Source organism: Triticum aestivum, chromosome 1B (genome assembly GCF_018294505.1).
Source record: "Triticum aestivum cultivar Chinese Spring chromosome 1B, IWGSC CS RefSeq v2.1, whole genome shotgun sequence".
Taxonomy (NCBI): Eukaryota; Viridiplantae; Streptophyta; class Magnoliopsida; order Poales; family Poaceae; genus Triticum; species Triticum aestivum.
The window spans coordinates 114,702,907-114,711,926 of NC_057795.1; the positions used below are offsets into that span (position 1 = coordinate 114,702,907).

At 45.5% G+C, this 9,020-nt stretch overlaps 1 long non-coding RNA gene across 1 annotated transcript; it reads left to right on the forward strand.

Moving 5' to 3' along the window:
• Window positions 1–5,866: 5,866 nt before the first annotated feature.
• On the forward strand, window positions 5,867–8,507 carry LOC123087870 (uncharacterized). The gene is made up of 6 exons (XR_006441551.1): window positions 5,867–5,998; window positions 6,092–6,195; window positions 6,389–6,448; window positions 6,756–6,814; window positions 7,584–7,762; window positions 8,147–8,507. It is a non-coding gene; the product is annotated as an uncharacterized lncRNA (long non-coding RNA).
• Window positions 8,508–9,020: the final 513 nt, after the last annotated feature.

Here is a 9,020-nt window from a genome sequence, read left to right on the forward strand (position 1 = left end):
TATGGTCGGCTCAGCAGTTTATATAGCAATGGTGGGTGGCGAAAGGATGGACGTGTGGCGCCGGAGTAGCCTCCTCGGCAACCGCGTATTATTAATCTGGGCGGCAAACGGATGGAAGGATGACACTTGTGTCGTTTGAAGGCAGAGCAATCGCCTGCACCAGGAAGCTGGGTGGGTGGCGCTGACCGTTTTGGGCAGAAAGCGCGTGCGGGCGAGGGAGGCGGTTTGGGTGGGCCAAGGCAGTCAGACTCGTGCTTGGCCTCGGGTCGGTCCAGCAGCCGGACATGCTGGCTCGACAGCAAGCTCGCCAAGCTGAGCGACGACAATCAGATGTTGGACGTAGCTTCCGACCAGGAGTCGGCGCCACTGTCCAGGCCGATTCATGACATGTTGACCATAGAGTAGGTGCGGCCGCACTTCAGCGCCCTAATGGCGGAAGAGATACCAACACAGGAGGACATGTGATGCAACCTCCGTCTCCTCAACGAGCACTGGTGAACAAACGAACAACAATGCCGTCGCGAATATGTGGCCCTATGATCCTGACTTCTCGAATGAGCAGCGGGCGATGTATCAGACCATCCGTAGGGCTCGCGAGGCCCTCTCCGTCATCCTTCGATTTGTTGTGCTCGTCGTGGCGCTGTCGTCTCGCGTTGTCAACATGGTTAATGGACATGAGGAATGAGGATGATAGTGGGGACCCACCAGGGCCATAGCCGCACATATGCAAGTGCCTCCTTATTATATACAACTGTATTTTTTTTGCTTCCTCCTGGTTTCCTGACATTACAGTCCCACACCATTGTCAACCTATGTAGTCAATAAAGGAGAGAATTGCACAAGGAGCGGCCGACAGCTGGGACCAAGCAGCTCGAGCAGTATTTGTGTTTTGAGGTGTGAGCACTGCAGAGTTTTTCTTGAGCGATGTTTTCGTTGTTGTTCAGAGGAGAGCAGGGTATTAACTGGGCGGGCTGTGGCCCGTCTAGCCCAGGCCAGATATCCAGCCTAGATATTAAACGTTTTCAAGCTCAAAATGGCTAGCCCAGCTATACTTTTTTTTGAGGAATACCTAGGCAATGTCAACTTGTTATTCTCCGCCTCGCCGGGCTCCAAATCTTTCCTAGGAGGGATGCATTAGGATTAACAAGAAAATGGACTTTAAGAAATAATAAATGGGATGTAATTATAAAAACTGGGCAGTAACTATTGAAAAATGCACCAAACACGTAATTACTTTATAAAATACTATTTTTGGATTTTGAAATTTTTAATTTCATTAATTGCTACGCGCGCAATGTTTTGTTGGATTTTTACGTAATACAAATTTATATTGAAATTGTATTTAATCTGACTAGAAATTTCGGGATAAAAATATTTTGGATCCCATCAAAATGTGGGAAATTTTATTGAATTCTATTTTGAACGGTTGGTTGAAATTATTAATTGTTGTCCTAGCTAGAAAAAAGGATGTACTTTTAACAAACTATAAATGGGATGTAGTAAATTCCATTAGAATTCAAAAATGGGTTGTACATTCTTACAAATCTCAAATGGGCTATAAGTTCTTTGCCACACACTTGTGGGCCTACTAAGTTGACGCGTCTCCTGAAAAGAAAAAGTTGACGTGTATGCAAGACTTTGTCAACTTATAGTCAACACACAGTTCTAGCAGTAGCGGCCGTTGGATGTCCATCCAAGGGATGCCATGCCTCTTCTTGAATCTCGGATATTCTAGCTTCACCCACCTAAAAAATGATTCCTCCCCCTGACATCTGGGGCGCACCATTTCAGAAGCTGACCTATGGGCCTACTAAGTTTATGCATACCAAGGGCTTTGTCAACTTAATCAATATAAACGATTCTAGCTGCAGTGACCGTACGATGTCCATCCAACGGCCGTCGTGCTTCTTCAACTTCTGGTCTTCTTGCTCCAGCTGCCCAAAGCAGCGCCGGTCGTGTCGCCTGCTCCTGCCTCCCATGACCGGCTGTGCTGCCGCGGAGGCCTCACCGCCCCTACTACTCCCACCGCTGGCCAGGCCATCCCTCCACTCACCCACACATCATGTTATTCTGCGGCAACGACAGCCTCACATCACAGCCGAACCAATGAACCCTCATACTCCTCTCCGCGTGGGCATCCACTACCGCGTCTTCCCTGGCTCTGTGTCGTCCCCTTCCTAGGCCTCGTTGTCGTCCACCGCCTTGGTGCTCTCGGCGCGGCGTGGTCAATGCGGTCAACGACCGACTTCCATCGGAAGAGTACTGTACGTGGAGAGGCTGACAACTGGGTCCATGGCCGCAGCAAGGAAGTGCCTCCTTATTATGTGGAAAATAATGATTCCTCCACCTGATAGCAGGGACCCACCGGACAGGCCACCGTATTTTGCTAAAACAAAATGTTTCCCCCCTGACTGTTGGGACCTACCAGCTACATCTTCGCACGCAAGGAAGTGCGTCCGTATTACGGGCAAAAAAATTGATTTGCCCCCTGACTACTAGTACCCACTAGCTACATCTTCGCATGCAAGGAAGTGCCTGACAGTCAGGACCCACCTGGTCGAAGCGTACGTAGCGTTGTGATTCTGGTCACGAACGTGTACGTACAAACAATCGGCCTGTCTGCAGGCTGCAGCGATGAACCGTGGCCGTGTAAGGAAGGGCACGTGTCGTAGTATAGGCGCGCACGTGTCATAGTAGAGGCGCGCACGTAGCATGTACACATACGTACAGCGGCCAGGGTGCAAGAAAGAAAATATGGCCACATACGTACATACGGGCGGGGTCTCGAGCGCATACTCGCACATATATATACGGATGGCCAGGGCTTGTGTACATGGAGAGGCAACAGACGGCAGCAATGGCGTCCTGTTCATCGGGCAACAAACTGGCTGGGTCGGTACGGAGAAACAATGTCCTATTCATCGGGAGGCAACCAACTGGGTCGGAATACGTCGTGTTCATCGGAAGCCAACCAGCTTGGACGGAACAACCGATGGAAACGAGGCCCGGCGTACCGCAGAACAGAGGAAACAACCTTGTGTTCAACCAGCCACGGTCGAAACGGGATGCTGTTCATCGTGAGGAGTCTGGCGTACCGCAAAATGGAGGAAACGGACTTCTGTTGGACCTCCTATGGTCGAAACAGGGTCCTGTTGATTGGGAGGGGTGTGGCTTACTGCAAAACAGAGGAAATAGACTTGTGTTGGAGCGCTACGGTCGAAACAGGGGTCCTGTTCATCAGGAGGGGTGTGGCATACCGCAAAATGGGACTCCACGGGATACTGTTCATCTCCACCATCGACCTCCTCCAGTCTCCACGGGCTACTATTCATCCACCGTCGATCTCCTCCAGCCTCCACCTGTGACTGTTCATCCACAGGCTCCTGTTCATCCATCCTCCACCGCGCGCTCCTCTACCAGTTACTGTTCAACCAGCCCTCTCCACGGGGTCCTGTTCAACCACCCCTCCATGGGATACTATTCATCCAGCCCTCCACCGGCTATTGTTCAACCAGCCCTCCACGGGATTCTATTCATCCAGCCCTCCATGGGGTCCTGTTCATCCACCGCCCCGACCAGCTCAATCGATCGGGGTCCTGTTCATCCAGCGGCAACACCATGGGGTCCTGTTCATTCAACCCCCCACCGGGAACTATTCATCCAACCCACCCCCACCCCCCAACAAGGATCACTGTTCATCCAGAGGCAGCATCGATCGGCTTCAGTTAGCAGCAATAGCGAAGGAATCGCTCGATCGGTTTCAGTTAACAGCCATCGATTGATCACTCGGTTCAGTAACGCGTAGCCTGCAGTGCAATCGCTCGGGTTTAGTTAGGCGACGCCGCTCAGGTTCAGTTAGAGCCCAACGCCTCGCACCCACGCATGTACGTGTATGAGAGAAACGAGCATCGCTCGGCCCCCGACCACCCACTGTAATTGGGAACTCCCTGATATTTTCCTCGCCCTCGCTTCTACCACGGTTTTTCCGTCATGCACAGCCCAAAGAATGTCATGCAGCTGCGTCTCCGGCCCGCCCAGGACGAAAAGCCCATTTTCTGTCATGATTATTTGTCATAGAAGTAGGATCCCACCACATCTATGATGATACCAGGTTTTGTCACAATTATCGTCATAGAAGTATCATAAGCATGGTAGAAAAAATTCGTTCGGCCCAAAATGTCACAGATGTGTCTTTTTTCTTGTAGTGGACCTCCACTCATAAGGAGGACAATCAATAAATAAATCGTGCTCCAACTTCATCACATAACGGTTCACCATACGTGCATGCTACGGGGATCACAAACTTTAACACAAGCATCTCTCAAATTCACAACTACTCTACTAGCATGACTCTAATATCACCATCTTCATATCTCAAAACAATCATAAAGAATCAAACTTCTCATAGTATTCAATGCACTTCATATTAAAGTTTTTATTATACCCATCTTGGATGCCCATCATATTAGGACTAATTTTATAACCAAAGCAAATTACCATGCTGTTCTAAAAGACTCTCAAAATAATATAAGTGGAGCATGAGAGTTCAACAATTTCTATAAAATAAAACCACCGCCGTGCTCTAAAAAGATATAAGTGAAGCACTAGAGCAATATTGTCTAGCTCAAAAGATATAAGTGAAGCACATAGAGTATTCTAAAAAATCATGAATCATGCGTGTCTCTCCCAAAAGGTGTGTACAGCAAGGATGATTGTCGTAAACTAAAAATCAAAGACTCAAATCATACAAGACGCTCCAAGCAAAACACATATCATGTGGTGAATAAAAATATAGCCTCAAGTAAAGTTACCGATAGACGAAGACGGAAGAGGGATGCCTTCCGGGGCATCCCCAAGATTAGGCTTTTTGTTGTCCTTGCATTTTACCTTGGGTGCCTTGGGCATCCCCAAGCTTAGGCTCTTGCCACTCCTTATTCCAAAGTCCATCAAATCCTTACCCAAAACTTGAAAACTTCACAACACAAAACTTCAACAGAAAATGCCATGAGCTCCGTTACTATATAAGAAAATAAATCACCATTTTAAGGTACTGTTGTGAACTCATCGCGTAAGATACATACTGGGAGCAATCCAGCCTCCTCAACGATTCGCGCTTCCTGGCCGTCGGATCTGGTTCTTGATGCATTTTCGTCCGTCCGATCACTAGATGAGGAGACGTCGGCCGTTGGATCAAAACGCGACACTGTGGATCGAAATAGTGTGTGCCCCGGGCTGCCACCGTGCGTAATTCCTAGATCCTGCCGAGGGTATTTTGGTCATTTCGCATACGACTATAAATGGATGGCGGCTCCCGTGCTAAAACCTAACCGCCTCCTCCTGCCTCGCTCGCTTCCTCTCCTTCGGCAGCCGCCTCCCTCCCTCCCTCCCACTCACCGCCGATCCCGTCCCTCCTATCCTCCCTGTTCATCCATAGCCCGGCGTGACCAGTGCTCGATGAGGCGAGGGAGAGTGACCAATCCCCGTCACGCCAATCTCCCGTACACCCCCTGCCATCGCGCCGCTGCCGTCGCTGCCGCTTGCCATCCCCAGCGTCTCCTCCCCACACCCAAGGCCTCCCCTTGCTCCGCCTCTTCCTCCCATCTCGCCAGAACCACAGCACAGGACCTCCCACGCTCGCTCGCGAGGCTGGGCATCGCCTTCATCGCCGGCGTGGCTCCGGCGGACTCTGGCGGCTCCTCTCCATCTCCTCCCTCGCCCCCACATGTGTGGTTCCGCTTCCGCTCGCCATGGGGTGCAGCCTTGCAGGGGCGCATCGGGCTGGGCCTCCTCTGTTTCAGATGAGTTCATCCCCATCCTCCTCCTCCCCCTCCTCTCTGATCTGCTCTACCTCTCACCCTCTATTGTCCTTCCTTCTCTCTTAATTTGGTGCAGCAGCCGCTGTCGGTCAAGTTCTTGGTGGAGATGCAGCTGATGCTCAAAGTGATTCATCAGGGAGGACCTCCGCCAGTAGAGGGATGGCTTCTGTCCAAAGGCTCAGGTGAATTTCTTTTCTTCCTTCGTTTTTTCTTCTTTAGCACAAGAATCATTTCACATTGTTTTGACCGAAGGTTTGCTGCTATATCAATTTAAGGTATTGTTATTGAACTACAAGATAATGTTGTTGGTCTTCCCAGAACAAAAAAAGTGTTTTTGACACTACCATCGATGGGGTCTTCAGCGCTTTAACCATTGAAGGTATTTGCATTAGTGTTTGCATGGGTTCAAGCATTCAGTCATTGCACTGACCAAATAAATTATTGTGCATAATACCTAATTCATGTGATATTATCCAGTTAAGTTAACGTGTTCTCCTGTTACATTTTAGAATCAAGATTTTTTGTTAGATTGACCCTCCAATATATGGAAAACTAATTCTATTTTTTTCTAGCTTCTGAAGATTCTATCAAAGCATGTGGGTTTATATTGGTTCTACATTAGAGGATTAAATGTATGTTTGTTACACAGTTACTACTGCTTCACAACCCCCTCTTTTTATTCACGCTACCGCTTTAAGTGTGTGTTATTGCATCAATTGGTTACAACCCGTGGTAGCCTCATAAGTAGCTATCTTGGTGTCATATTTATATTGGTTTCGTATGGTATTTGTTATATAATATACTGGGTAAGCATGCATTTTCCTCCTGCGGAGCATATCTATATAGATGTGGTTTTGTAGAACTCATTTTGTTTTCCCTGAGAAAACCACATACTGCTGGAGAACTATATATTTATGTTAGGATGTTCTTTTATTGCAGTGTAAACTGCTAGCAGAGCTACACTGCGGACTACAGAGTTGATCTGAATCTCTGCTATTGTAAGGTTCAATATATTATTCTTTCTGTCAGCGTTATTCCTTGGAAACAAAATGATCAAATCATCTTCTTGGGTATTTATTTTTCTTTCTCATGTTAAGTTAGCATTTTGGTGTTGTGTATTATCAGATTGTGCTCCCACTAAATTTGTTAGCCCCTGTACTAAAGATGTGTGGCTTGATTATGAAATTATGGTTATGAACATAAAGCTAATTGGTACTCTGTTCTACACTACTCTCCCTTGGAACATGATCTCGCAAAAGGGAGGAAGCCAAACATAGCTAAAAGTGTTTTCCTTCACCCAATCCAATGGATTTTTCTTAGGGCCATTTAATACATCATGTAACCCCACATAAATTGTTGGAAACCAGATAAATTTAATTTATTTTCAATACTCACTCCAAAATATTGCAGATGCCCCAATAAATGGTTGGGAACTGCAAATTGATTACATTGGCAGGATCTATAAGATTTGTTGTTATGTATGTGTTCTGAATCTGCCAATGTAATCAATTTGCAGTTCTATCATATTTCTTAGTTCAAGCCCCTGAGCTTAATGCTTTTAAATTTATGAATTCAAATAGTTCTAGATTCAGTAAAAATGCACGATGATCTTTACAGATTATCTATTTTTATGTGGGACTTCTAAGATGATAAATTAACAGTAAATAATGTGCACTTGTTACGTTTCTCTTTTTATCACTCTACTTTATTAATCTTTGGTATCTACAAAATGTATGCATACTGATATCATAGTGTGGTCTGAATCAGGTGTGCTGCTTCTACTTGAATAAAAGCTGATATTGCCATGATCCTTAGTCATGTGTTCTTAAAAGAAAGGGTTTTGCATGGACAGATGGAATCAAAAATCTTGGGAACCTGATAGCATTCATTTTTTTATCCTGGGTGCTGCTAGATCCTGTGTAACTGGATGTTCTTTTCGATGTAAGGTAATAAAATGTCCACCTGCATTCATGTCAGTGTTAGCATTGCTGAAAGAAACAAAAAGGCATGTTTCATTATAGCAGCTTTTTTTAATATGGCCAAACTGATGTCGGAAAGGGTGCCTGATCCTTTTATATTACAAACTTATAGACTTATTTAGTGGTAACACACAAGTAGTGGCTGGCCCTATTCTATGTTGTTCTTTAGAAAATTGTAGAAGCTACCTTAGGGACATGTACCTTTCATAGGAGGAATTGTGCCCTTGCAATTGTTACATATCATTGCCTTTTAGTCCTGTTCCCTAAAAGTATGCATTGATGCTAAGTCCTTTTCTACAATATTATATCTACATGATTATATAATCTCTCGTATTGCTATATTTTTTGCAGCGGAACCATGCCCATGCGACGGTACTGAACAAAGTTGCGCACATGGTTGTGGACTCTGGACACTCTACACAAAAGAAATTTGTATAAATGTACAACGCTCTGTTTGAAGCCTCCTCATATGATATTGGAAGGAACTCGAGCGGAAGGCCGCCGGCGGAGCCTGTATCAGAGGACATGGAAGAAATTAGCCCAAGCCCAATGAAACTTCTCTCTGAAGCAATGCCTATTTATTGCTTTTGTGTTGGTACTTTCAGTTCTTTGAGATTCCCATTTGTGCAAAAACATCAGTGATGTGGCAGAGAAGGTGGATTGTAGCAGCAATGTGAAAGTATGTACATAACAATTTGCCTAACAAATGAGAATGTCTAGGAACTAAAAAGAGATCACATTTTGCTTTATGTACATTGCACTACATAGGAGAATAAACATGCATTGGGTTACAAATACTCTACTAATTACTATGTGTATGTGCTTTACTAAAAATAATGGTTGGTTATACTAAAAATATGAGCTAATTACGTCATTATCTACTCACCCATTGTAGTGTAGGTTCGTGTTCTTGGATTTTATTTCATTGTTTTTCTTTTTATTTTTGGTGAGACGGTGAGCTAATTTGCTATTTTCCTCTTGGTGTATTGCAGCAATTGGATGCTTGGTGGATTTGAATGGGGTTCATTGTAGGCGAGTGCATGAATTTGCGGACTCACATGCATCATTAGCATCCCTTATCTACTCACCCATTAGTTCAATGTATTCTTCCTGAGAACTATGCTTGGATAGCTGAATCTATTATTTTGAACTACTGAACCTTTGCACTTTTGTTGTGACATACTGAAACTTTGCACCATTGTTTTTAATTGTATAAATGTATGAA